General features: G+C 49.2%; 1 protein-coding gene and 1 long non-coding RNA gene across 2 annotated transcripts in view; one reads left to right on the top strand and one right to left on the bottom strand.

Moving 5' to 3' along the window:
• Positions 1–3,680: 3,680 nt before the first annotated feature.
• On the bottom strand, positions 3,681–7,231 carry LOC135311591 (uncharacterized). Its single transcript, XR_010371251.1, has 2 exons — positions 4,445–7,231; positions 3,681–4,345 (listed from the first exon to the last, which is right to left on the bottom strand). It is a non-coding gene; the product is annotated as an uncharacterized LOC135311591 (long non-coding RNA).
• A 284-nt stretch (positions 7,232–7,515) lies between these two features.
• Positions 7,516–25,450, top strand: part of GDPD5 (glycerophosphodiester phosphodiesterase domain containing 5) — a 177,293-nt gene continuing 159,358 nt past the window's right edge. Inside the window, exon 1 of the mRNA XM_064441542.1 lies at positions 7,516–7,670. The gene's annotated coding sequence lies outside the window, so the exon portion shown is untranslated. The remainder of the gene's footprint in view (positions 7,671–25,450) is intronic.

The following is a 25,450-nucleotide window of genomic DNA, read 5'->3' as shown; positions in this document are numbered from 1 at the left end:
TGAGGAGGCTATGGGAGACAGTGTCGAATGCCTTACTGAAGTCAAGATAGACAACATCCACTGCTCTCCCTTTGTTGACCCAGCCAGTCACACCACCATATCAGGTTGGTCAAGCATGAGCTTCCCTTGGTGAATCCATGTTGACTGTTTCTGATAACCTTCTTTGCCTCCACATGCCTGGAGATGACCTCCAGGATGAACTGCTCCATCACCTTTCCGGGGATGGAGGTGAGGCTGACTGGCCTAGAGTTCCCCAGGTCCTCCTTCTTGCGGTTTTTGAAGATTGGAGTGACATTTGCTTTCCTCCAGTCCTTGGGCACCTCTCCTGTCCTCCACGACCTTTCAAAGATGATGGAGAGTGGCTCAGCAAGAACATCCACCAGCTCCCTCAGCACCCGCGGGTGCATCCCATCGGGGCCCGTGGATTTGCGAGGATCCAGTTTGCACAGGGGGTCTCTGGCCCAATCCTCCTCAACTGATGTTTGTCTTCCTTTCTCCCAATTTTTCCTCTCTCCTCTGGGGGCTGAGATGCCTGAGGGCCAGCCTTAGCAGTAAAGACCGAGGCAAAGAAGACATTCAGTAACTCCCCCTTCTCTGCATCCTGAGTCGCCAGGGCCCCTTCCACTTTGCATGTAACCATCTCGGAGTGGTCTGACTGCATCCTCCTGACCTTTGAGCACCTAGAGTGGAGTAGCAGGACCAAAGAGCTGTCCCATCCATACACTTATTATCTGCATGATGCAGGATTGTGTGGCTAGAGGGGAGGAAAAGAGATGGAAACTGCTCCTTGGTACCAGGAGGATGAACAGACCGGTCCTGGGACTGCCGTGCATCCCATCCCAGCGATGAGTGCTGCTGGCTGGGTCAGCACGCTCAGTCACTTTGCTTTTCTGTCCACTAGAGAAGATGCATTCCCTCTCCAAACATCTTCATGCGGACACCAGATGTACTCTTTCTGCTAACAAACATGTGGCTGTAGTCAAGTGGCACGTGTTTCATGAGCGAGGCCAGCTGCAGACCATAGGTAGATGGGGAGTGAGATTTCTGGTCTAAGTCCCTGCCCCTCAGATGAGCTGGAAGGGGAGCCGCTAGTCCAGACCTACATCCAGATAACTATTTTACTGCTCCACTAATTGAACAGAGCCATGAATGTCTCTGGCACTTATAGATCTTTGGTGAGAAAGGCCGATGGGCAAATCAGTATGGGATTTTGTACTAATTCGTGCCTATTTTTTTCCCCTGTAACAGACCTGGATTTATCCTGAGCCTCAGACTGAAAGCGGGAGCTAAGGGTTATAGATGGGTTCATTACTTCCAATTGCAGAATCATAGAATCATTAGGGTTGGAGAAGACCTCTAAGATCAAAAAGTCCAACCCCCAACCCAACACCCCCAGGCCTCCTAAACCATGGCCCCAAGTCCCACGGCTACACGGTGGTTGAACCCCCCCAGGGACGGTGACTGCCCCACCTCTCTGAGCAGCCTGTGCCAGGGCCTGACCGCTCTGGCAGGGAAGGCATTTTCCCTCACATCCAACCTAAACCTCCCCTGACGTAGCTTGAGGCCGTTCCCTCTCGCCCTGTCACTGGTGACTTGGGAGCAGAGACCAGCCCCCCCTCACTCCAGCCCCTCTCAGGCAGCTGCAGAGAGCGAGAAGGGCTCCCCTCAGCCCCCTCTTCTCCAGGCTAAACCCCCCCAGCTCCCCCAGCCGCCCCCCAGCACACTTGTGCTCCAGACCCTGCCCCAGCCCCGCTGCCCTTCTCTGGACACGCTCCAGCCCCTCCAGGGCCTTCTTGTCCCGAGGGGCCCAAACCTGAGCCCAGCACTCGAGGTGGGGCCTCCCCAGGGCCGAGCACAGGAGCCCCATCCCTGCCCGGCTCCTGCTGGCCACACCAGGGCTGACACAAGCCCGGGGGCTGGTGGCCTCATTGGCCACCTGGGCCCTGCTGGCTTAAATACATGCTGTTGTGTGTACTTAATGTGGGAAAAATGCCAACAAATAAAAGTTCAAAAGCTTGGGTACAAGACTGAGACTTTTTATCAACTCAGTTGTGGATACCCTTCGTGGCCATGGCTGTCCTTGTCAGTTAAGAGGTCTGCACAAGATCATGCACCACTTCCCACGTCGCCTCCATCCAGGAGGCTGTGGATAGACTGATCAGACCCACTTCTTCAAGCAGGCCCTTTGAAGGGCTGTGGTGCCAGTCCAGGAGCTGTTTGCACAAGGCATTGCTACAGGGCAACGTCCCTTAGGGCTTCTGGGTAAAGAAGGGCACAGGGTGCTCTTCCTCTTCAGAAACCTCGATGGAGACAGACATCCCCGATCTTGCCATTGGACCACCATCACCACAAGATTCCTCCTGGCTCTTCCAGATCTTCTTATCTTTTAACAACCACCCTCTCCCTCTCCATCCTTATGTTCCCTGAAGGATGCTTCCTGCAACTCACTATTTGGGCTTTGCCAGCTTTATCCTCACTTTGGAAGGGAAAGCTGCTGCTTCTGAGTTTACAGAGTCACTCACTGGGGAAGTTCATACTTTGCTCCTGAGGAACTGATTTCGGGAACAGCTGTGGAGAGGCTGTCCACATGGGAAGATGGGGCTGTGACAGCCAACGGCGTGATCAAACGCTGGTTAACCTTTGCCGAGGTGTACCCCACTTGCCTGTTTAAGGGCTTGACTGCACATTTCAGATATGAGAGAAGGGGAAACACCTCGTGTGACTGACCTGATAATACACCTTATGTCACATTTTGCATTTATTTATATAAACCAACCTATATATAAATACCATCCCTGCAGCAGGGGAGCACCTTGTTTGCAATAAAGGCATCAAATGGGGAGACTTCTGCTTCTGTTCATCGCTTTCCCCAGTCATTTCTCCTAACAGCTGAAAAAAACCCCCTCGTTCGTCTTCTCAATTGACTTTGTTGTTGACTTCCAGCTGCTTGGTCTGTGTAAAGCTGTGCTCAGGGCTAATTTTGTACTGATGACACGCCACAAAACATTTTATTCTGACAGTGGGGAAGGGATGCAGGGCACTGACTGTAATTCTCTCTTCCCGGCTCTGCCAGGACAAAATGAGTCCTTTTTTTTTTTTAATTATTTCTTTTTTGCACAACTGTTTAGACCATGAATATGGTCACAGTTTTTTTCCCCACACTGGAAGACTTCAGCGCAGTGATTAGGGGAGGCTGAGGGTGTCTGGGACCTGATTTACCTACAGCGATAGTCCATGCCAGTGACTTTCCTCCTATTTAAGTACATTCATCTTATCTCCTGAAAGGGTTGCGGGGCTGCTGGTTAACCTACCACAGAGCAGGCAAACACAGCTATTGTGCAAACAGGCAAAGTGCTTCCTGACTTAGCGGACAAATGATATCCTCATCTCTAGTTGCTGGGTAACATCAAACATTCACATATTCGCCCTCAGTGATCTCTTCAGGGCTCACAAGGCCACCACCGCTCCCGCTGCAGGGATGGATACCTTGCCCAGGCTTGTTGTGGCAGATCAATGAGAAATAAAGGGTGAAGGAGAGGTTGAAATACAGAGGCTGTAATAGCAAAATGGCTCTGCAAGTTCTCCCTGTAAATGTTTTTATGGTAAAATAATTGTGCCTGAGGGGACTCTTGCAATCAACACCCTCCTTACAGTTATTAGAGTCACAAAGACCTCAGCGAAAGAGTTCAAAAAAAGCACCTTTATGAAAATATTTGCAACACAAACACAGGAAAGCTCAGATCTCCCTCCTGCTTGCCCTGCATTCCCTGAGTATTTGCCTGGGCAAAACAATGGCGTGTCCCTTACCACGCTTCCTTCCCCTCGCCCAGGGCTGGTCGGATGCTGTGGGGCTACGGGGCAGCCACAAGAGGGATTTACCTCCCGCTGGCTTCGCTGCCACGCACCGGCAGGCAGACAGACAGGCTTACATGTCTTGGCTCGCTTCCCGCCAGACGTCTTCGAGATAAATTTGGCCTTGCATTTTTTATGCTTCGTTTTCTTCCTCTACAGAATGGAGATAGTATCGCAAGTCGCCAAGCCTCGCTCAGTGCCCTCCATCCAGATGTGGCGTTGCTGACGTTGTCAATTAATGAGATGCTCCTTGCTCTTCCCCAAAAAGCTAGCCATGGAGAAATCGCCTGTGCTTTCACCATACCCTGTCTTGTTTCCCAGACCTTCCTACGATAACCTTCCCAGCCCTGACCTCAGCGGCAAATGCAAAAAAAAGAACATCCAAAGACGCTCTGACATTGGGGAGGAACAAGACACCAAAAAAGAGCCTCGGCTGGGTCATCGGAAGGGCTCAGGCAAAGGCTCCTCCAGCAAAGACTTCCCTCCCGTGAGCCTGGAAGGAGGAAAAGAGGATTTTTTTCTCTACCTACAGAGAGGATGAAAACACAGTTTTGCCTGGAGGAGGGTGATGCTGTGGTTAAGGACTTTTCACCTCCTTCCCTCTGTTCCCACTCCTGCAGGAAACTGTAGCAGCTCCTTCACCGTCCCCCCACCTGAAATACCGAAGCGCCGCCTCCTCGAAGACCTTGCACATGATGCTCTTCTGCGTCTCGCCAGATCTCCAGTCTCATATTTCCCTGCCAGAAAACAAAAATTTCCCTTCTGGACCAATTTTTCCCTTCAATAAGCAGATAATGAAACGCTTTCAGGATGTGGTGTGAAATCTGCCTACGCCTGAAACTTGCCCCTGGTTTAAAGCATCGGCGCTGAGCCGGGTCCTAATGGAGCATCTTAAAAAGTGATCACACGCTATGAAGTGTCACTGGAGTAAGAAGGGTTTTAATGAGGGTTTGATAGGTGCATCGGTTTGAAATGAATGTGCCTGGGGATATACGGTGAGGAATGAGCATGGCAGAAATCCTAGCCATGCCGAAGGGAGATATCTAAAATAGCTTTGAGCATTCAAGGCTCTAAGCGTGGGATAAGGAACTTTTAAATCTGAAAGCAACTTTCCCAGGCCAAAATTGCATCTATTTTCCTAGAAGCTGTCTCGAAGTTCATATGAAATTTCCTTCCATTGGCTGCTCCGTGACTTTTTGTTTGACATGGCACAGCCTTCAGCAACCAAAGTGCTGTTAGCATGGGGAAAGACGGTCTTTCTGCTCTTCATTCCTCTCTTCACAGCAGCTTGGAGGTGGTTTGAAAAGGAAACCTTCCCCAGCCCTGCCTCGCCGGCGGGAGCCTGTGTCGGATTCGACCAGCCAAGTTGGAGAAATATTCTGAAAATGTGCAAACTCCGATTCTTTTCGGAGGTATTTTGCTCAGCAAGTGGACGCTAAAAAGCAAATCACTGGCTGACGTTAGGAGCAGCTGCAGTGTTTCTGGAACCTCACGAGTTAGAAGAATATTTTCTCCTGGTGCCAGAAGAAAATATTTCTCCCTTGATCTTACAAATGGCTGAACTATTTCTGCTGAAATTAAAAGGAGACCATCCTTAGGCAGACACACAAGCATGTAAAATTTCATCCCCCATGTTTAACGTCTGGCAAAGTCACAAGGACCTACAGTCACAACTTTGTTATGTGCCTCAAAATACCTGCATCTGCCCCGTACCCCCCTGCACATCCACCCACGAGCCCGTGGGAAAACATATCCTAAAGCTCTCCAATGGACCCAGCAACCAGGCGGTGAATAAAATGCTCCCACAGGATATATTTTCATCAGGATTTAAGATAATCACAGCTCTGAGGGACTTCTGATTTTGAAACGCCTGCCGTCAGCAGTACTGTAAGGAAAAGCGTTTGGCAAACAGCTACCAGGGCCGCTGCCTGCAACGACGCTTGTAACGCAACCCCGCGTCTCTTCCGCTGGGGCTGGAGGTTGTCGCTTTGGATCAGACTTTATATTCTGATTTTTCGCTTCCAGTCTTTCCCTGCAGGCGAGGTTTTCCTGCTGGTGGGTGCAGCTTCTTGGGTTATTTCTACACCTCTTAGGAGAAGAGAGGCAGTTGCTAGTGAGCTGTCGGCTTCGTCTGCCTCGGTAAAGATGAGCCTGGCATCTGCCTCGCACTTAACTTGTTATTTTGGCAGGACATCCCCTCCTTTTGCGCTGTTTGGGCCGTGCGCTCCTCCAGGGCTGGCTCCGAGCATGGGCCGAAAGGGTGGAAAATGGCCAATTGCAGAGAGAAAGGGATCCGTTGCTCTCTGGCGAGTGTTTTGCCACCTTCCATCAAGAAGGGCAAAAAATTCACGCCAAGGATAGAGTTCGGTTTTGGAGGCAACAGTGCTGGGCAGCCCTGGACATCCTCCTCGCCCCGATTCGCCCGAGCTGCTGCAGCGTGTAGAAAACAAGCCCTGAGCGTGGTGTAGACACATCAAAACACTCATCCTTTCCCCAGACTGCTACAACTCGCCGACCCTGTGCCAGGACGCCTGTAGCGTGTAGATGAGGTCCAGGGGACCTGCCCATGGTGCACCAACATGCTTGGGAGATGAGGATCTAAGACCAAGTGCAGGTGATGAAAGTGGATGGAAAAAATAAATGGGTTGGAAAGGGCACATTTACAGGAGCAGGAGAAATCAGGAGGCTGCGAGGCCCAAACCTCCACCTGACTCTTTTCATCCTCCTCCATCCACCCAGGTGGGAACACCCCGCTGTGCTAAACATCCATGTTTTTTTGATTTTTCAAACCTTTTTTTTTTTGATTTCTCATATTTTTGTTTGACATCTGAGATCGCGAATCTTAAAAAAAAACAAACCACAAACTACAAACCAACCAAACCACTGAGAAAAATTGCCCAATTCTCAAAATGTTTTTTGGTTTCTCAAACCCTGCTGGCTTTGAGACATGATTCCCTTTGATAGAAATACCCGAGAAATAGAAATATGAATGATGTATTTTCCCTCGTGACCACTCCACTCCCCGCTGCCAAGCGGGGATTTGCTGGTGGCCAGTTAGCAGCCGCCCGGGACGTATAGGGCCATATATTTGCTCTAACTTGCGGAGGTTTTCCAGGTTAGCTTTTTATTTTAGCTACACCCCGTGCGTGTGTATATGTACATGTTGCTCCCCGGGGCGGACGATTTCCAGACATCCCGTTTCAGGGGAGGAAGACGGTGGTGATGCGTGATGAAGCTGCCCTTTCAGGGCTCAGCGTTTCCGAACCCCATGGTACAGTGCCAAGCACCCCACGGTTTTCCCAACCCCTTGGGATTCCCAGGGTCGAGGTTTGGGGCAGCACCATGGAAGGGGACGGACGGACAAGGTTTTCTCTTGCCAGGGGTGCCCCAAACCTTTCCCTTGGCAGGGGGCCCCCCCCAAACCTGCCCCCTTGGGGCACCCCACCGCGGAGGGGTTTGCTCGCAGTCGGGCGCATCCACTCCGCAAAAATAAAAAAGAGAGGCTGCAAGCCTTGGGTGCAGCCTACCTCCTCCTCCTCCTCTTCTTCCTCCTCCTGCCGCTGTCCGGGGCGGAGCCGCCCGCCCCAGCCCCCGCCCCGCTCCCGGGAGCGGGCGGCGGAGCCGAGCCGAGCCGAGCCGGGCTGCGGGGACGGGGACGCGGTGGTGCCACCTCCCTCCCTCCCTCCCGCTCCTTCGCCGTCCCCATCCCACCCTCCGCCGGGGCACGGCCTCGCTGCCGGGGGGAGCATCGCTCGGCGGGGCAGGGGTCCCCCTTCCCTCGGGGCTTGGTCACCTGGAGGAGCTCCCAGCGGCGGCAGGTAAAGGGTTGGACTGGTTGGACTGGGAGGAAGGGGTGGCCTTTCGCATCCCCCCCCGCGCCTGCCTGGCGGCGGGGTTGTGCAAGGCTCCCCGGGCAAGGGGGGGAGGATGCTGAGCCGGGGGGGTGGGGGGCTGTTGGCTGTGTGATATGCCGGGTTTGACCCCCAAAAGATGCTCTGTTGTCCAAAAAGGTGTGGTTTTCTTCCCCCCAAAGGTGTTTCCTTACCCAAAAGGTGTTTCTGTGCCCCCCAAAACGGTGTATCCCCCCCCCGCCCCCATCACGGTGGCTTACCTAGCCGGGAGCATCCCAAGCAAAGTTGGGAGGTGAGGGGGTGCTACCATGGGGTGGGGGTCACGGGTGGGCGCCCACCTGGGGAGAGGTGCCGGGGTACCCCCTCGGGTCTCCAGATCCCCCCACCCCAATTGCCAGAGCGTGGATCTGGCCACCCCCTTTTCTCCTTTAGGCCGTACTTGTTTTACAGGTAACGCTTCATTTCTATACACCACTATAAATAATGACATCTGCAGTGTCCCGCGGCCCCAGGGCTTCACACCGGGGTCGTCCGGCGCCGTAAAATCCTGAGGCAGCAAAATCCCAAGAGGGATTTATTGCTGCTTTGCCCAGCTGGAGCAGCACCCAAGCTTTCCTGGCATCCTCTAGGTGTGATGGGGATGCCCTGGATGGCTCTTGGGGACATCCCCCCAGAGCAAAACCCCATGTTAAGGACCCCAGATTTCTTGCCAGCACTGAGGTGAAAGGTGAAGGTGAAAAAGGGTGAATGTAGAGGGTATTACTTTGTCTTGGTGCTTGGCAAAATAAAAATTGCTCGGAAAAAGGAGTAATTCAGGAAGAAGAGGGGAAAAAATAATTTCACTGCTGTTTTATTGAAGCTCTCTCCCAAGTCCTGTATATTCACTGCCTAGAAAACTGGGCGTTGAGGAGTTGCAGTCGAAATGTGAGCTTTCCTCTGGAAAAGTTCTGTTGTAGCAATTCCTGATGTCGAAGCTGTGAAATTTCACCCCTGGCAAGATGGAAATGGGGATTCTTCAGCCAGAAAAAACCTGGCTTTGTCAAACCCGCCACGCTTTGGGTTTTCAGGGGTGGGTCTGTACAGCCACTATTATTACTTGTAATCGTGTTGGCTTAAGGGTTATTTTGGGGTTGGAAAGGGATTACGGAGAGATGATCAAAATAGTCATGACCACACTGTATGTGAAATTAAAAAAAACTTGAATTATGGTTCTCTTTGCTGGCTCTCTGTCCCTGTAGGAAGGAAAACAAGCGCTCGCTCAATAAGCCCATACAGGTTTTTCTCCGTTAGAAAGTTACGCCGTGCGTGGATAATGTTAAACCTGACCGTGCCGTTCAGATGCTGCATTCTCCTCGGGGTGCTCCCAGCTGCCAGGAAATTTAGGCTGTTGCTTTTTAGCGAGCAAAAGTTAGACTGGTGCTTATTTTTAAAGAGCTGCTTTGGGTTTGGATCACACAGTGATGCAGGGTAAATGCCTTCTACCTTTTTTCCTTCTTAGAAATTGCTAGCTTGCACTTGGCAGGTGTGGCTGGGGAAAAGCTGAAGTAAATGGATTTCCTGCCTTGCACTTTGTCTGGCATGTCTATGTTCACCAGTCATCAGACTGCTATGGAAAGTGGTCCATTAATACATTATACAGCCTTTATCCACCCAACCAGTGATGCATCCTGAATCCTTAAAGCCTGCTATTTTAATGTGTTTTCCTCCGGCAAGACTTGAAGCATCCTCACGCCGATATCCCAGCGATATTTAGCTGCAGAATATTTCTCTGTGATGTAGAAGGTGCTTCTTCAGTGGCAAATATGAGCTCTGCTTTGAGGGAGAGTTAATTTTAGAGTGGGTGTCTCTGTCAGGCTGTACTTTTTCTATTAAATAAGCGAGTTCTGCACGTTACGCTCTTCCCTGTGTTGAATTCTGTACTTGAAGGCGAAGCATGACTGATGTTTGTCTTGTGCGTTGACAATGAGCAGCACAAAGAAAATGAGTTCTTGTTCGATCAATTTATTTGGTGTCGGGTTGTAGATTCAGAAACCGCTGGCTCGGAATTAATGATAACGGATTTAGTTTTCGCAAGGCAACAAATTGCTTTTATGAACCAGGAAGATTGTAATGAGATACTGAACCAGCTGCAAGGGCCAGGGACTATTTGTTGCGCTTTTATCCATAAACCGCCGTGCACATTTGAGCTCAAGTAACTGCATTAAAATTGCTGTAGTGCTTCACACGCCTCAACACCAAAAGCAGTATATTTAGGGTTTTGTTCTCATTTTTTCAACAGCTGGGTTACAGTAACTCACGGTTGCAAACGTTGTCATAGGTTGAGGTTAAGACGCTGGTAGCAGACGCCTCATTCACCCTGTTGCTTGCGTAGAGGGACTTTGATGCTCACAGGTGGTGGAAGTTAGATCTGGGTTCCCCTTTTAACAGACACACCTGCGGGGAATATTGTCCTTTAACTGGCTTTGTGAGCTTTCCCCCGGGTGAGGATAAAAGGGCAGGGTTGCACCTTTGAAATACTCACAGCGTTGCTGCCGTACAGCTGTGGGCTTCTGTGTGAAGGTGGGGCTCTCTCTCTAACATGAGATGGGTTGGGGCTGGATGTGGATGGGCACTCAGGGTTCCTCCTGAGAGCAGCTTTCCTACAAGTGTGGGGTGTGATGTGGTTTCCCTGGAAGCTGCGATTCTGGCTTGAAACTCATTTTTCTTGAGAAGATGCACCCAGAGAGGCCATTCTCCTGTCCAAAAGCCCTTTAATAAGATGCATTGCACCTTCCTGCTGATATTGAGGTGAAGTGATGGGATCCACCTGGCAGCCACTTGGCTGCGGCCATAAAGAGGCTTTGTTAGGCTGCAGTAGCTGATAATTATGCTTCAAGGAGACCAAACGGTGGTAATTCACCCTTGTGCAGAGAAATAGCAAGTGAGGAGGCTGAGGCTGTTGTGGGGTGAGTGGTGTCTCGGCTTCTCCCCTTGTAGCAGGGTGTTTGTTCAGGGTTGTTGCTCCCCAAGATCTTTGTACTGAGCTGGGTGTGAAGCTGAGCAGTTTCTTTGCTCAGGAGAGGGCAGTGTCACACCAACGAGCTGCTTCCTTGTGCTAAAATATGCTTGGAGATGACAACTTTTTCCCACCCAGAGGTCCGGGGGGGTCTTGCAAGGGTGCGATATCCAGTGTGTGCGTGGGACCCAGGCAACACGTTCCCCCTCGCTTCTTCCCCGGGCAGAATATTCCCCTTCCAGCTCTGCTCCCTGCTGGCTTTCCCTAACCCTGAGTGTGCTGCTGGTGTTTCGCAGACCTGTGTATGAATAATCTAAGCATGATGCAGGGAAAAGGTATTTAAAAGGGCTGTTTATAGCAGTTGCTTTTGCCTGCCAGCCCCTCTATAAACAGTGATTAGGTACAGCTACTTTAATGCATGTCTTGATTTTAAAAAAACAAAGCAAAAGTGCACACTGGTGTTTGGCTTTGCTGTTTTTTTCCTCTCTAGCTAACCGCTGTGTTTTCCCCACTTCCTCCAAAAATACCCACAGATACTGGCAGGACAACTGCCTGACTAGTCAGTTAAATAGCCTGTCGTTGCTCAATAACCTGAAAAAAAAGCGCCTTATTTTTATATGTAATTAAATATTTGTATAAGGCTTCTGCCAAGGAGTGGTTTCAAGGTACAGAGTGTTCCCCTGAAGGGTATTCAAACAAGGACCTTCTTGGGTGGCAACTGGAAATTTTTCTGTGCTCGTGCCTATCTCGATGCATCACGTGTTTTCACATACTGAAACCATTACATGTTGCGATTGAGCTCCGTCTTTTTTGCCCACCCGGTCTTTGGGCAGGATCAGCTTTACGAAAAATGTTTCTTTTGTGAATTATTTTTTTGCACTGATTTTTTTGGTTTTTTTTGGTGGCTCTTGATCCAGGTAATGCTGAAATGGGCTGATATTCTTTTTTTTCCCCCCTGCTGGCTGGAAGGGTGGGATATGGGGTAGGAAGGAGGCAAACAGCACCTCGCCTGGGGTGATACACAAATCTGGACACCAGCTCCATCGCTGGGCTCCCACATCTGTGCAGAGTCCCGCTGGTGGCTAATCTCTTCCTTGGAAATAGCTCGTACTGGTTTTAATGTAATTCCTTAGTCATGACGAAATTGAATCCTCCTGCTCTCTAACCACTGCATCCTCCGCTCAGCAGCCGGGCTTTCGGCGAGGCTCTGCCTGGTGCTTGGGGTCCAGGTCGCTGGATCATGGAGGACTTGGAGGTGATGGACTGTAAGTTTATGCTACTCTTGACTGGGAAGGTTCAGAAGGATCTGTTTTGCTTTCAGATTTACCATGTGGTACTGTGCTAAAGCAGCTTTTATCTTGCACTTTCCTCTTTAAAGCAAGTTTGCCTTTAATGTTTATTTTTTTTAATTCCTGCCATTTCTCTTAAAACTCTCTTATGACTCTGCTGGAACTTGTATGATTGCTTTATAAATGCCTGGTCCCTGCATTTTGCTTCCTTTCCCCTGTCCTTGGTAAGCTGAAAGGAAACTTCTCCCTCCCCCAGCTTGAGGTTAGACACACAGAGCAGAAATATTCTGGTTATCAGCTGTTTTTAGCTGCACCAAGTTTAAGGCTCACATTTGCCCAGGTTGCTCAGGGAAAGCACCTTGTGTCTGACTTAAATAGCACAAGGTGAAAACCAGAGTTTCCTTTAATAGGTATTTTGGGTGTAGCATTTAGAAAGATGTAATGGACTGGCTGTACCCTTCAATGTCCAAGTGCTCTTCTGAGCCACTCTAATAGATTAGATCTTGGGCCACTTATCTTGTATTGATGAATCTCTTGAGTTGACAGCCACCTAATCGTAAATCAAATTGCCTGAGTCGAAAATCAAGTCAACGGTCCGGTTGCCTACTGCAGAATTGCAGCAAAACACATAAAATGGATTAAATTTGCCAACGTGGAGATGGCTACAACTTTGCGGCTAGCGGCTGGGACCTGGCACCCGCAGGTCGTGGGGTGGTGGGCTGTTGCACCCAGTGTTCCAGAAGGTTGTCGGGAAGTAGGTTTAATCCTGGAGCAGGTAGCTTAAGAGCTCGGAGAGGATCTGAGGCTCCTGTCTAGGGTTGCTAGATTTCCTAGGACCTTGCCACAAGGGCAGAAACCTGGCATTGAGGGGCAGGTTTGGCTCTTCCAAGGTGTCCCTTGCGTGTGACCCCGTGTCAAACCCAGGTGCTGACAGCAGAGCTCTCATCTGAGCAAAACCTTGGACGATGGTGGGAAAACTGGGATATATTCAGGGCCAGGCCTCAGGTCCCCTTGGTGCATCCAGTGCCTTTCCATCACGCTGCCAAGGGGCAAGGTGGGGCTGGGGGCTTCCCAGGTCATGCTGACTGGAGTTGCTACTGGTGCCCAAAACCAGTTTGAGGTAGAGAGAGCTTAGGGTTGTCTACTGGGATTTACCTGGCGGTGAAGTCGCTCTGTGATACTTGGGGTGGATTTTGTTGCACGTGCGTGGTTTGGGTGTAGTTGGGTTTTTTGTGGGTTTGTTTTCATTTTTGCCAAGAGGTAACGAATGCTTTCGTTGGGATTAAAGTATTTCCTGTGCGTCTCAGCTGTTGGTGTCAGAAGGAGTCACCCAACCCTTTGTCCTCTCTTGGAGACAAAAAGGGTGTTTGGAGAAGGTAGGAAGTGTATATTCAAAACCAGTGTGCCTCTTTCTTACCCAACTACTTTATTTGTATGAAGAAGCTCCATCAAGAAGTTTCTTGAGGCTGTCAAGTAGGTGATGTTTTGTAGGCAGTCGCCTGATACTGCAGAGATTATGTCTGCAGGTATTGTGGGAATTTTGGTGTCAATCTACCTACTAATTATTCCTGTTTCTTGTCGATGAGACTTTAAACTGTCAGTCAAACCTATTGCAATTTGAAATCCAGCAAAGAGGCAACGCTTGTGTCCTGGTCTGCGTGTCCAGGCAGAAATCCAGCTGCGTGATTTGCTCTGTTTCTCCTAAGCTTTTCGGGCTGTGATTTCTCCATCCGTGGCCGTGAGCTGGCTGTTCGAGCTTGGAGATCTGCACAGTAATAACGGCTGCATCGTCCTTGTAATCTGTGGATGGTTTGGGGGTTGTTAGGGGTCCTGGAATTTGTCAAGGCGAGAGGTAAGGCGAGACCTATGGCTTCTCAAAGCGTCTATTTTTAGATGCGTTCCTGTTCACATGCAAACTGTTTATCATAAAGGTTTGCTCTGCGCTTAAGTACACTGAACTTGTAAGCCCTGTTTCCCAGCTTTTACACAGATATTAGAACACCTGCCAAAAAATACATATATATTACTGTCTCGTTTTCCCCGTGCTCACGAGCTGGGTCCTAGAAGCTCCTGAACCACTTGCTGTGTTGCATTTGACGTTCCATAAATATATAGCGGTGGATGGCTCTTATTTTAGGGGTGGGTTACCCCGCTGCCTGGGCTTTGGCATTAGCTTCAAAAGTTGCTGGTGCCTGACAGCCTGCAAGCTTCTTGCAGTTGTGCTTGTCGTCTTCTCTGGTTCTGCTCCTGCCTGAAACCTGGAGGCAGAATCTGTTGAAAATGAGGCAGCTAAACTCATATTTAGCTCCGAGTTAATCACTGAAATGCAGAGTGCTTGCAGTCCTCATTAAAAGCCTAATTTAAAGTGCAAGGTTGACAGCTCGGCTGGAGGTACTTTCCCTTATCACAAGTGTTTCTTAATCTGTTCCTTTGCGTAAGGATGGTTTTTTGTTTGTATCTCTAGGCTCTTGCTCTTGAAGAGCTATACATTAAAGGAATGCAGTGTACTTGCGGGTAAGACAGCTGTATATGTTAAAGTTAATGCGATGGGGGTGCTCTGGTGTCTCTTACGCTGTTAGGCAAGCCTTTGCCTTGCAAGGTCATGCCACCGCGTAGACTCGTGTTCCCGAAACACAAACTCTGCAGGTTCTCCTTGCAGTTTTGATTTCCAAAGAAAAATAAAGCGGCTTGCGGGATGATTATAGAGGTAGAACCGCTGTCCCCGCAAACACGAGCGGGAGCGGTGCAGCTGATGGCCAGTGCCTGAGGAAGCGTCCGTCCTTGTGTTTGTACCCGGGCACGTATCAGCCCTGCGATGTGCTGTGGTTTCGGCTCTGGTCCTGAGCTTGTGTGGGATGTGAGGAGTGACATAGATAACAAGGAGCTCAAAACTTGCTCTGCAGACCTCTGGAGCTGGAAGGGAGTCTGGATACAAGAGGGTCTTTGTGCCTTTTGGTGCAAACCATTCCTGACAAACCCCTCTGAGGAGGGTGGGTGTCTCCTGCTGTCGCAGGAGCCATGGTGGAGGCAGGAACCTGACCAGCTTCCTAGATGTTTTAAACACATGTAACTTGGGAGCTTTAAAAAAATAAAATAGTCCACCTGGAGCACCTTGCATATGGTGACTAGGATTTAGCATCTACCAGCCTTTTTCTTCTACTGCATTTAAGGCAGAAGTCCTTAACTTCCAGCGAGCTGGAAGCTGCCAGCATTGCCTGAAGCAGGACGGACGTATCTGGTGATGCAGATCCATTAACATGATGTAGCCTGGAAATCTGTGCCCCTTGTCGAAGGGTGAGGGTGCTGGGGAGAAGGTGGGCAGTGCCACCAGGGTGGAGGTAACCAGCGAGGGGAACCTGGGTGCAATGCTGTACCCCAGAGTCCTGCGAAGCCATCGTGCCTGCTGGCACCTGTGGCACTTGGGGATGTCCTTGGTGCTTGTTGGAGCATGGCACTGGCCGATATCTTCCTCTGGGCGGTGAAGACCATAAAGAAGCTGTTAAATAGTCTATTATTAAAGCATGAAAAACATGGCAGGAGTTCATGTGGCCACCTGCCATGGCTCAATGGGTACCAGTGACTGACCCCACATGGACTAATGAAGTGGGCTGGGGATCCCAGCAAAGGGCAGAGCCAGCAGTTTGGAAGTGGGAGCTTTTTACTGTGTTTTTTTGTCTTTCCAGGGGACGTGAAAATACATGGCCTCTAGCTAGGATCTGTCAGAGCCCTTGGGGCAATACGCTGACCTAGATCACATCTGAACTATTCCTCCCCCAAGAGAAAGGCACAGGGTGCAAGCTGTTGGTCTTGAATTCAAGGTTGATTAATCCAGTTTGGGGTTCCCAGCCTTCAAAACCTGCTCTGTTGTGCTGCTCCTGCGCTGGGTATGTAATGCCACTCCAGCTCCACCAAAAGCTGCAGCAGGTTGGAAATGCTCTTTATTAGGAGTCACCTCCACGGAGGTGTTGCAAACAGCGTGCCTGCTGCAGTCCATCTGCCAGGCCGGGAAGGCTTGGGTGCACGCCGATCTCCAAACCATGCCTGGCTGAATACTGACATACTGGGAAGCCTCAGGGATGCTGGTGACTTCTCCCAGTGTCACCTGGAAAAGGGTGATAAATGCCTCGGCTGGTGGATGGGCCCTTCTGGTAGGGGGTGAGAGGTTGGCTGGTTAAGAGCAAGGCTGGATATGAGCCTGTAACCGGAAGGCAAAGGTTCCCGCTGAGCTGAAAAATCTCTTGTGGCTTTTGTCGTCTTGATGTGCGAAACACCACTGTTTACAGTGGGAATGTGATCAGTTAGCAGGAGCAAAGCTGGTGAGTTTACTGGGAAGCTGTAACCTGATGTGCAGACTTTCTTGGAGATGTGCTGTAGTGAACAGCTATAGATCGACTTCTAAGAGCAGAATAAGCTTAAACTAGCGGGGTCACCTATAGGTCTGAAAATGTCAGCTTATAATGTTAAAACCCTTCTGTCATGAGAGTCCTTAACTCCAAGCTTCTGGGGTAATAGTCTGGTTGTACTGAGTGCTGTACTGGACTCATGAGACCATCACTTGTGTTTTCTTGGCATCTTCCCCCCAGCTCAGGGAAGATATTGGCTTTTTCTTTTTTTTTTTTTTCCCCTGAACTTTGTAGCTCGGTCCCCAGGAGGGACATATCTGGACCGCTGGCTTAAGGTCTGGAGTCTGCTCTGCTCTTCTTGAGCAATTGGTGGGCTGGATATAGGGCTGTCTTCGCTGGGGGCTGTGGAGCTTTTCAGGGTATGTGGGGTGAGGAGCCTCTGAGGTCATGAACTTGAGCAGACGGAGTCAAAAGGCAACGTGTCCACTTGTATTTCTGCATCTTCCCTTCCCGGCTGTTACGTGCTTCTCTACCTCTGATATTTGCAATAGTGATAAGAGGGGCTCTGTAACAAGCATGCTCTGTGGCAGATAAAACTTACTGTGCGCAAGAGCTCTTCCAGCTGAGGGCTTATCAGCACTATTAAAACTTTAACAATCAGCGAGGCTTGAGAGATGTGGGTGTTTTGGGTCCTTTAGCAGCGAGGAATTTTGCTGGAAGTGCTGTTACTCTCTCAAATGTCCTATTTTTTTAATAAAGGGGATGATTTGGGGAATGAGGCTTGTAAACTGGTCAAGCATGGGTCTTAAATGGAGTCAGCTGGTTACTGTGCTGTATGTTTGTGCATGTAATTGGCTGATGCTTAATGAAGGTGGTAGCTGGTCCCAGTGTGGCCTGAATTAAACCGAGGGATCCACCTTCTTGTGTCTAACCAGGCTGCCCTTCGCTTGGAGAAAGAGCTCCTGGTGCTTTTGTGCAACTATTGAACACTAGTGCAGGGAGGACAGTTGCTCCAGCTTGGCTTGATGCTCTTTCAGGGCACTGACATGGGTTGAAGCAGGTAAAGGGTACTGTGATGTAGATCTGGGCCAGGAATCACCTGGCTCCCACCTTGATTTGGAAGTGCTTAATTGCAAGGAGCTCCCATGTGTTGCCTGAATGCACTTAGATGAGCTGAGAGGCTGCTGCAGTCTGAGCATGGGCATGTCCTGTTCCTCTCAGACTTGGGCAGCTGACTCCATGCTTATGCAGACACCTCCATCCTCTTGGGATCTGCAACCCAGAGCCTTCTCCAGTGGGTAGGAACCTACAGCTTCTCCCTAAAAACAAGAATAGGGTTTATTCTTTTGCACTAACCTCCCCAAGAGGGAGACGTGGTGATACTTTCTTTACAGGAGAGTGGCGTGATCGGAACAACTGCTTAGGAATTTCCTTTTTCATTTTGGGATGAGGCAATGGAATTGTTCAGCCTCTGCAAAAGCTCATTCCCCAGGAAGGATGGAGCCTGGAGGTTGAAACCAGACAGCAAAGAACAAGTCGAGGACCTGGAAAGAGAACCTGTTTCTCTGACTGCTCCTACTAGGAAGTGGAGCCGTGGTGGGCAGGTACTCTCTTTGTTTGCTTCCCTGTTGTTTTTCATGGCTCTCCCAGCAATGCCGCAAATGTACAGAAAGTCATGGGAAAGGAGAGTCAAACCTGAGGTTCACCTGCTGTTGGCCCTTCTAGGTTGATGTCCTCTTGCGTGCAGTCTCCCCTCTTTTGCGACCACAGGAAAAACCAGTCCTGTTTGTGTGTGTTAGGCTGTCAGCTAATCAGCTAATGAGATTTAACACAGCATCCAATGTTTCTAACTTGGCTTTGTGATAGCAACCTAACCCAAAAAAGACAGGTAAAATAAGGGGAAATGTGAATTCCTGGGGCTATCCAATTCCAGTTCCTTACGTAGCAAAGCCATCTGACTTCTACCAGAATTGACACACTAATCATTAGATCTGAATTGACTCAAAAATGTTGTAAAGCTGGGGAGAAAGAGCATCTATTGGTACTTACTACAGCTCAAACACCTTATGCTTAGGACAGTGTCTTCTGTGCAGTGTCTCTTGTTTAAATACCGCAGTCGGAATACACAAACCAGCCTTTTGCATCGAGGGAAGGTGGTTGCAGTGATTTCAGATCCTCTTTTTACTTTAAGAGCTGCTAAGTGGGTCCCTGCCCATTTCATACTCTTTAGAAGCTTTCTGCTTCAAGTTGGAAGTGAAATACAACCGTGGTGGAGCCTGAGGCTTAGAGCTAAGAAGAAGAGAAAATAAGCTAGTGGTGGTAGGAGGAGGCAGCAAGCACAGCTTACATCGTTACATGTGTACCCTCTCACCTCTAACCTTTCAGGCTCTGGAATAAAATCTGGACCTCAGCCCAACTTATTTGCTCACGTGGTGCTTTTTTTCCAACCCTTTATTAAGCTCTGTAAGATGATTATTTGCAAAAGCTTCTGGAGTCCCAGGAGGAGCATCTGGTGGAGAGGAAAGCCCTTGTGTGAGCACTGCTGTTTCATGGGAGTGCCCCTGTGCTCGGTCAAGAAGCAGGACTTCACATCTCCATCACACACGTCTCAGCTCGGCCACTTTTGTCTTCTACTGGCTGCTTTTTGCCTGGCTGCCCTAAAACTGACTGCTGTGTTTCAGCATTGCCTGAAGCTGATGAGATGTTCTGCTCCCAAACTGGCCATTTTTCATGATGGATCTCATATGTTTGATTCTAAAAGGCTGGCTTTTTTTGGAAGGAAAGGTATGAGATAAATATTGCTTAAAACACTTGTGGTTGCCAGCTCTTGGACAGGGGCGTGAGTAAAACCCTGCTACGTCTCATGCACCATCAGGTTTAATGCTTGCTAAATGGCAGAGCTGTTGAGAAAAAGCATCGGGCTGAGGCAATGTAGCTGGTATTAAAAAAATAAATATAGCTGCAAGTGGCTGAGCTTTGAAATGAATTATGCTGTGGCTGTTTGGCGAGTGGATGTGTGGGGACTACTGAGGGGTCTGGATTCCCTCCAGGGCTCATTGCCAGGCGAGAGATTTGGGAATTTAGAAAGGCAACAGCTACCTGCCTGTGGGGAAAGTCTTGTGTCCCAGTAGTAATAAATCTTCTCCTTGCCATGAAATGTGAGGGCTGTATTTAAATAATTTTCTTGTTCTAGAGTTGTTCTACAGCTACAGGTCTGATCAGCCACAGAATTTGATCTTCCAACTTTTTTTCATGTTGTAAATGATGGACAAAGCAGGGTTTGCTGCTTCTCTTGCTTTTGTAGAACTGTAAAATGCAGGAAGACTTTGGTGTCATGGTGGCATAGGCTTAGCAAAGACCTGTGTGCCATGGCCATCCTGGAGTCCCAGGTGCTTGAGGTCTGGTCAAGCTGATGTGTTTTGCTCCTGGAGTGCTTCAGCTGTGTCCTGTCGCACTTCAGCTCAGGCAGAAAGTGCCTATGTTTAAGAAACCCTGTTGGTTTTTTTTGTTTTATTGTTTTCCCTCCTGGAATTTACTTTGCAGAGTGGGAGAGTTTGACTGGAAGGATGAGCAGGACTTGCCTGAATGCACGACCCCAGAGAGATGGCTTGGCCTTGATTTCCTTTATTCCCCTCCTGAAAGCCAGACCTTTCTCCTGTGCAGCTTGAGTCATGCTGGGTTTTAGGGCAGCCTCTTGGGGTCATAGGAAGCAGAACTTCACCCCCGAGAGCAGGTGGCTGGTGTCCCATGTCAGCCTGTGTCCCTGTTGAATGGTCTCTGACTGATGTGGTCACCTCCTCTCGCATGCACCCCACAGAGTAAATGGTAGCAGGGAGTGACTGGTTGTCCCTGGGCTCTTGGGGGCTGGTGGGCCTCTTCCATGTCGAAACAGGAGAGCTTGAGTGGTTGCACGGTGCATCATCAGTTAGCAGTGAAGGAGAAAGCAGAAATGGTGGTTGGTCTGTCCACAGCTGGGTGCATCTGCTACAGCTTCAGGGATACTGTCTGGTGGGTCTGAGGTCTTGCTTCTACGTGGGTGCCTGTTCTACAGTGGTTCACCTCGGCGATGCTGTGGGCAACTTGAAATCTCAAGTGGAAATCTTTCTCCTTCCTTGGCCATGCAAGAGATGTTTGCTTGCAGGAACTGGTGAGCTCTGGGTCCTTCCCTTCCACAAAGATGAAGGCATCTGAAAATTACCCTCTCAAGGGAAGAGGGCATAGTTCTTGCTTGGGCCATCTACCTCCTGTTTCCTGGTGACACTGAAGGACAGAGCTTTTTATCCTGCCTTTTAATTTAAGAAACACTTGAGCTATAGGTTATTTGTCCTCAGATATTGTGAGGTAGCTGTGAAGTCTTGGCTTGATGCTCTGATGATGACTCTGAAGGAAGGATGTCTGAGGTATTGGGTGATGACTGGGGCTCATCTGACTTAGGCAGATATCCTCAGTGGTTTTGGTCAGAGAGATAAGAGTCTTTCCTAGTTTTGTGACTAGAAAATGAAGGATGTGGCGCTGCCTCAGTGGGGCAGGAGGAGGATGTGAAGATTTGGATATTGTAGAAAGGCCTGTAGATATGTAGATTTGTCCTTCCTTGAGGTATACTCCCGTGAATCCAACTTCCTTGGGTGCTGATCTTTGGCTAATTGTGCTTCTGACGCAAATGCTCTGCAGACATGTCTGGTAGGGTCAAAAATGAATAGTTTCAAGCGAGGAGTCAAGAGTCTGCTTTCTAGTACTCTTGCAACCAAGTCTTGACACACGTGGGAAGAGGAACCAGGAGGACCTGGTCTAAGCCACCTCTGAGGGTTTCCATTTGGGAAGTCAAGATGTGTGTCCTCAGTTGAAGATCCGCATTAGCAGCCTGTATAAACCATCTGCAGGACTGGTGTTATCACAGGAGTATTTGTGCACCGCTTACTTGTGTTCACCCAGCGAAGTGATGCAAAGAAGCTGTCGAGGAGTCATACATCAAGGAAAGAGAGGCTTGTTCCTGGAAAGCATCTCTCCTGAAGTGTCACAGTGGGAAAAGGCTTGAGCAGCCCACCTAATCTGAGCCAGTAAACTCAACTTTTCTGGTCCTTGTTCTCACAAGTGGGATGTTCTCACAACTCCAATGACATGTTCAGAGTGTTTTTAGCAAGCTGACTGGAGGGAGGGTGGCAGCCACTCCAGCAGAGCAGAGCTGCAGGTCGCTGTTGGCAGCGCTTCAAATGCACTTTGGGTGCAGGCAGATGCCACCCTAAACCACGCAGCATCCCATTTTCTCTCAGTCAGGGGCTGAGATGCTGAAACAAAATCTACCTGAGTAGCTGTATCACTGAGCTTGTGATGAAGCTGCGATTCAAAGTCTTGTCCTGCAGTCCCTGTCCCCAAAGGCTTTGCGTGTGCACTCTGCAGGTACGCTTTCCTCTTGCGTTGGGCAAAAACAGTCTCCAAGAGCTGCTGTGGAGAGCTTGAAGGTGGTGATTGAGCAATGCTGCAGAAGGAGCTGGGTGGCCTCTCTAGGGAGGGAGGCTTGGTGGAGGTTTGTCTTTGGGCTGGAATGGGTAGGGTGTGCATGAAGGTGGTGAGACATGCTTGAGGGGTGGGATTTTTGGGGAGGTGCTGCAGGCTGAGATGTAAGAGAGGGTCTAGAAAATACTGTGTAGGAGACTTTGCCTGGCTCCAACATTTTAGGACATAGGTTTTGCTCCGTTACAATAATAACCTTGGTGTAATGTCACTGTTTGACACGAGCAGTGATACAGGTCCAGTGGAGGACCATAGCCACTAGGAATGGAGTATGTGGGATGGGATAAGAAAAGGGAATCTGCAATAGTTTTCCTCCTTTCCTTTCTAACAGTGCAATAGCCAAATGATGAACTCTTAATGTGTGATCATTTTTTTTTCTCCCAGTGAGGGATGGTAACTAGATACCATAAATACTTTGGCTTTGGACACAACCTGCCAAAAATAGCTGGGAGCTCTGTGGGGGCTGGTACTTGGTGGAGGGCTCTGCTCACTTTATCCCGAGCATGCCAACAGCCTGACTTCACCGAGCATCTTTGGAGCTAGCGGGGTGTGAAGGTGGTAATGGGAAAACCTTCCTGCTGCTGCAGCAGTGACACAGGGACTGTCTCATCACCTTGTGCGATGCTCACTGCGGTGGGTTTTGCAGCTAGAAACCATTACCTGAGCGTTGCTTCATGTCATTCCGATGGCTGAGTACTTTTTGGTACCCTGGGGTTGTCCTGAGAACATAATGGATGTCTTCAAACCCAGGCACCTCCCTGTAAAAGCAGCTTATAATGATTTAGATGTGTAAAGGAGGTGCCTAAATCCAGTAACTGTGGATCAGCTGGGATGGGAATAAAATGCCAGTCTTATGGGTCTGATTACAGGACTGAGCTATTTTTAGCAGCTTTTCCCTGAGAGGCGTTGGCACATGGCGCAGAAGTGTCTGACAGCTGAACCTGTCTCTGCTGCACCCCCACCAGCCTGGTTTAGAAGAGACTCTGGGTTGCTCTGTGAATAATCTGGGAGGGGAGCAGTAGGGGGATGTGTTGGCTCCTTGCGTTCAACGTGGCAATGGCACTTTCCCCTGTGGGGGTGGGATGTCACTGAGGTGATGAGCATGGGAAGTCTGCTGGGAGGCTCAGCTTTCCACTGGTGTCCTCCAGCTAATCTTAAAGTTGATGTTAAAATATAAAGCATTGTTTTTGTTGTGCTTATTGACATGAAATAACCTTTCCACTGGAGGTGGGAGCAGCATGGGAGTTGCTTCAAATGGCATGACTTGGTTTCTCCAAATATTGTTGGCAAAAGCGTGGTTTTCAGGCTAAGAATGGGTCTTTTGAGGACACTTTGAGTTGTTACTGGGTAAAATACGGAATAAAGTGAAAACTGATTTAACCAGGGGAGAGTTTGAGGCTGTTCTGTACCCTTATCCCGACTAACACTATCAAGTCCAATTTTTGCTGAGCATGGGCTGCTAACCTGGTAAGTCTCCCCATGGCGTAGCAGAAGCAGCACAACATCTTTTGTCATGAAATACAATGTGGAACTGATGGGTGGGCTGAGATGGAGGTGGGGGGATGCTGAGGGAATATTCATAGGGTCCCTAAGCATTCAGTCCATCTGCAGCAAAAAGTGAGAGGAAACGAAGTCTGCTCCAAGACATCTTCCTTGTGACGTGAGTTCATTTGCTGGCAAAGTTGGACAGGAGTGGGGTTTGTGTGCCATGAGATGTGGGCAGGTTTGTATGTTGCTCAAACTTGTGGTTTTCTGACAATATAGGAACTTGCATTGCTGGTACCTCAAGCTCCTGACCTTAACTGAGACTCATAGTCCCTTGCAGTGTAAGGCAGGATGCTCTGATGCCTCTTGTAGCTCCTGGTGAACAAGTGTTTTTGGTACCTGTACTTAGGAATGAGTTCCTATAAACATTTAATGTTGATGAGTAACTGAAAAGTAACTTCCAGTTTGCTTTGTGAAACATGCCTGTGAAGCTCAGTGGCCTTTACGTGTGGAGGGGAGAGCAAGGCAGGTTGCTCTCTGGAAGGACTTGTTGCTAGATCCAAGGGTGATGCCTCTGGCCACCAGCAGAGACCTCTGGGTCAAACTGGGACCAGCCTGGAGGCTGAAACCAGGTCGGTACATGGCATGGCTCAGGTGTGCGGGCTGTGGGTCTGAAACCACTTCTGATATGGCATGGGTTTTGTTCAGACCCTGTTCCTTCTCGGTTTTCCCCCAATCCTACTGCACTTAGAAAAGAGAATCAGTGCTTTGCTAGAGGAAGGACTCTGGTCTGCAAAGACTTTTGGCTTTTTTCAGAAAACGCTCATGCTTTTCAAAGCACAAACCCAGTGGTGGTTTTTCTGTCAGTGGACTTGCACCTTTGATTTCTTTGTGAATGCTGAGAAAGGGCTAAATTCCTTCTAAAACCCTTTTCTGTCCAAGCCACTGGCTGCATGGGTGCAGATGCACTGCAGTATTTCCCCTCATCTTTTTACATGCTGCTGCTCTATGCCATGTTTTACAGGGACAGGCTTCCTATCCATGTTGTCCCTCTGGCAAATGCACAGTTTGCCCACCGTGCACATGCTGCACTGGGGAAGGAGTACCCTGCTATGTTAGAGGGAACCAAACCTTGCAGAGACACTTATCTATGTCAAACTGTACCCTGGGTATGATGCTGTACAGCTCACAGACCAAAGCCAGTTTATGGGAGGGTGGTTACCTGCCTGGGAGGGTGACTGGAAACAGGGTTAGAAGTTTCTGTGGTTATCCTGACTCGAAAGAACTGAGCGTGCAACAAAACTCCCCGTGTTTACCTGTTCGAGCAGGGCTGAGGAAGATGCTGGTGATGTGCAGGTCTCACTGGCCCTGTTCCTGCCCGCTGGCTGTAACGGAGACAGCATCAAATTGCATCCAAACTGTCATTAAGTGCTATGACTCTGCAGTAAGTCATTGGCCTCCTGATGCTAGTTTTGGCAATAGGATAACTTGGTTTGCCTGTATTTATACAGCGCAAATGGTTTTGTCACCCAATAGCTTGATCGCTCATAATTATACCATTGAAGAAAATCACATTTATTTCCTGCCTGCATACCTGCTTCCTTGCTGTTTGGCTTTCTCTGTTCCTCCAGCTCACTAATACTTTAATGCAGCCTCCCTGCTTTGAAGACTACAGACTGTGCTTGGGTCTTTTTAATGCCTTTTCTTCTTGGGTGCAAAGATCAATGCTCCTGTGGCTTTTTCTTTTGTACCCTGGGTATTGGCAGCGCACTGGTGCACCTCTGGAAGGGTTTTAATTTTTTTAGTAGTAGTTAAAATTAAAACAAGCAATGAACTGACCTATGTATATGTGGGATACTTATCTTACTCTGATGTAACATATAAACCTTCAGTGTAGCAGAAAATGGCTTTGGAAATAGCTGTCTCCTCCTGAGTTTTTTTTTTCTCCTGGGATGATTGCATTTTCTTCTTTACTCCAGACTGTAAGACTCCTGCTTGCTGATGCTATGCGTAGCATTGGACTTGCTGCATTGGCCTGGGTGCTTAACTAACACAAAGATATTGCCTTGCACCCAGCCCAGAATAAACCCTGAGCAAATCTGGGCACCAATTTTGGCATCACGC

The sequence above is a fragment of the Phalacrocorax carbo genome, chromosome 1 (assembly GCF_963921805.1).
Source record: "Phalacrocorax carbo chromosome 1, bPhaCar2.1, whole genome shotgun sequence".
Classification (NCBI taxonomy): Eukaryota; Metazoa; Chordata; class Aves; order Suliformes; family Phalacrocoracidae; genus Phalacrocorax; species Phalacrocorax carbo.
Note: the sequence above shows the minus strand (reverse complement) of the source record. Positions and strands in the feature narration are given on the sequence as shown.